General features: G+C 42.8%; 1 non-coding gene across 1 annotated transcript; it reads left to right on the plus strand.

The window, feature by feature from the left end:
- Positions 1–1,031: 1,031 nt before the first annotated feature.
- Positions 1,032–1,125, plus strand: trnai-uau (transfer RNA isoleucine (anticodon UAU)). The gene is made up of 2 exons: positions 1,032–1,069; positions 1,090–1,125. It is a non-coding gene; the product is annotated as a tRNA-Ile (tRNA).
- The last annotated feature ends 2,218 nt before the right edge of the window (positions 1,126–3,343 follow it).

Consider the following 3,343-nt stretch of genomic DNA (forward strand, 5'->3'; position numbering starts at 1 on the left):
GAAGATCAGTGAAAGTGTTGTTGATGGATCCTGTGGTGCAATTGGTTAGCCTGTTTTACTTATACAGCAGTATACAGAAATTAGATGACAAGGTTATGAGTTCAATTCCCACCAGGAGCAAGTATTCTTCTAGAAGCCTATGCCTGTCTATTTCTTGTCCATAAAAGGAGCATTTATTCAATCCATTTAGGAGGACGTTTAATAGATAATAGGTATGTCATTGAGATAACAGGTCAGAGTGCAGGAACAGCAAGTATTCAAATTCATAGTCTTCTCTATCACCAGCTATGCCTGACAAGTCAGCAATGCAGGGTGGCAAACCTGCTCGAAAGTCAGTGAGTTGGTGCTTCTGCAGTGAAAATAACCACCTAACGTGGGGATCAAACCCACGACCCTGAGATTTAGAGTGTCATGCTCTACCGACTGAGCTAGCCAGGTACCTCAACAGTAGTATTGACTTGGTCCGAATATCGTTCAGCTCCGTTTCTGCAAAATATGAAGATCAGGGAAAGTGTTGTTGATGGATCCTGTGGTCAATCTGTTAGCGTGTTGTACTTATACAGCAGTATACAGAAATTAGATGACAAGGTTATGAGTTCAAGCCCCACCAGGAGCAAGTATTCTTCTTGAAGCCTCTGCCTGTCTATTTCTTGTCCATAAAAGGAGCATTTATTCAATCCATTTAGGAGGACGTTTAGTAGATAATAGGTATGTCATTGAGATAACAGGTCAGAGTGCAGGCAGAGATAGAATACAAAATCATCGTCTTCTCTATCACCAGCTATGCCTGACAAGTCAGCAATGCAGGGTGGCAAGCCTGCTCGAAAGTCCAAGCGTATGGCTGTTTGCGAAGTTTTTTGGTGCTTCGGCTCAGAAAAGAATCACCCCATTTGTGGTTCGAACCCACGAATACGAGATAAAGAGTGTCATTCTCTACCGTCTGAGTTAGCCAGGTAGGTCAATCGTCGGACTGACTCGGACCGAATATTGTACATCTATGTTTGTGCAAAATATGGTGAACAGGTGATCAGGCTCCTGTGGCGCAATCGGTTAGTGTGTGGTACTTATACAGCAGTATGCAGCTAAGCAATGCCGAGGTTGTGAGTTCGATCCTCACCAGGAGCATGTACATTTCCTGAACCCTCTGCCTGTCTATTTATGCTCTACCAACTGAGCTAGCCAGGTACCTCAACAGTAGTATTGACTTGGTCCGAATATCGTTCAGCTCCATTTCTGCAAAATATGAAGATCAGTGAAAGTGTTGTTGATGGATCCTGTGGTGCAATCTGTTAGCGTGTTGTACTTATACAGCAGTATACAGAAATTAGATGACAATGTTATGAGTTCAAGCCTTGTAGATAAAGTATTAGGGAACAGGGAGGTAGCTGTAGATAAAGTGTTAGGGAACAGGGAGGTAGTTGGTGATAAAGTGTTAGGGAACAGGGAGGTAGCTGGGTGGTAATTATAGTTTAACTAGGTTTCTAGGATATACAGTGGGGCAAAAAAGTATTTAGTCAGCCACCAATTGTGCAAGTTCTCCCACTTAAAAAGATGAGAGAGACCTGTAATTTTAATCATAGGTACACTTCAACTATGACAGACAAAATGAGAAAGAAAAATCCAGAAAATCACATTGTAGGATTTTTAATGAATTTATTTGCAAATTATGGTGGAAAATAAGTTTTTGGTCAATAACAAAAGTTGATCTCAATACTTTGTTATATACCCTTTGTTGGCAATGACTGAGGTCTAACGTTTTCTGTAAGTCTTCACAAGGTTTTCACACACTGTTGCTGGTATATTGGCCCATTCCTCCATGCAGATCTCCTCTAGAGCAGTGATGTTTTGGGGCTGTTGCTGGGCAACACAGATTTTCAACTCCCTCCAAAGATTTTCTATGGGGTTGAGATCTGGAGACTGGCTAGGCCACTCCAGGACCTTGAAATTCTTCTTACGAAGCCACTCCTTCTCTCCTTCTCTGTGTGTTTGGGATCATTGTTATGCTGAAAGACCCAGGCACGTTTCATCTTCAATGCCCTTGCTGATGGAAGGAGGTTTTCCCTCAAAATCTCACGATACATGGCCCCATTCATTCTTTCCTTTAAACGGATCAGTCGTCCTGGTACCATTACAGAAAAACAGCCCCAAAGCATGATGTTTCCACCCCCATGCTTTACAGTAGGTATGGTGTTCTTTGGATGCAACTCAGCATACTTTGTCCTCCAAACACAACGAGTTGAGTTTTTACCAAAAAGTTATATTTTGGTTTCATCTGACCATATGACATTCTCCCAATCTTCTTCTGGATCATCCAAATGCTCTCTAGCAAACTTCAGACGGGACTGGACATGTACTGGCTTAAGCAGGGGGACATGTCTGGCACTGCAGGATTTGAGTCCCTGGCGGCGTAGTGTGTTACTGATGGTAGGCTTTGTTACTTTGGTCCCAGCTCTCTGCAGGTTATTCACTAGGTCCCCCCGTGTGGTTCTGGGATTTTTGCTCACCGTTCTTGTGATCATTTTGACCCCACGGGGTGAGATCTTGCGTGGAGCCCCAGATCGAGGGCGATTATCAGTGGTCTTGTATGTCTTCCATTTCCTAATAATTGCTCCCACAGTTGATTTCTTCAAACCAAGCTGCTTACCTATTGCAGATTCAGTCTTCCCAGCCTGGTGCAGGTCTACAATTTTGTTTCTGGTGTCCTTTGACAGCTCTATGGTCTTGGCCATAGTGAAGTTTGGAGTGTGACTGTTTGAGGTTGTGGACAGGTGTCTTTTATACTGATTACAAGTTCAAACAGGTGCCATTAATACAGGTAACGAGTGGAGGACAGAGGAGCCTCTTAAGGAAGAAGTTACAGGTCTGTGAGAGCCAGAAATCTTGCTTGTTTGTAGGTGACCAAATACTTATTTTCCACCATCATTTGCAAATATATTCATAAAAAATGCTACAATGTGATTTTCTGGAATTTTTTTCTCATTTTGTCTGTCATAGTAGAAGTGTACCTATGATGAAAATTACAGGCCTCTCTCATCTTTTTAAGTGGGAGAACTTGCACAATTGGTGGCTGACTAAATACTTTGTTGCCCCAATGTATATATGTTTGTGTGTGTGTGTGTGTGTGTGTGTGTGTGTGTGTGTGTGTGTGTGTGTGTGTGTGTGTGTGTGTGTGTGTGTGTGTGTTTGAACTGAGCTACCGTTTCTACTCCAGTGAAATGTGACACTTTGTGATTGGCCATTTAAGATTGTTATTCGGCTTCTGATTGGTCGGTAGTGAGACCAGTAGGATTCTGACACACACACACACGCACCTATTGTGCTCGTCAGAGGAGACTGTGTTATC

Source organism: Oncorhynchus clarkii, unplaced genomic scaffold (genome assembly GCF_045791955.1).
Source record: "Oncorhynchus clarkii lewisi isolate Uvic-CL-2024 unplaced genomic scaffold, UVic_Ocla_1.0 unplaced_contig_11233_pilon_pilon, whole genome shotgun sequence".
Lineage (NCBI taxonomy): Eukaryota > Metazoa > Chordata > Actinopteri > Salmoniformes > Salmonidae > Oncorhynchus > Oncorhynchus clarkii.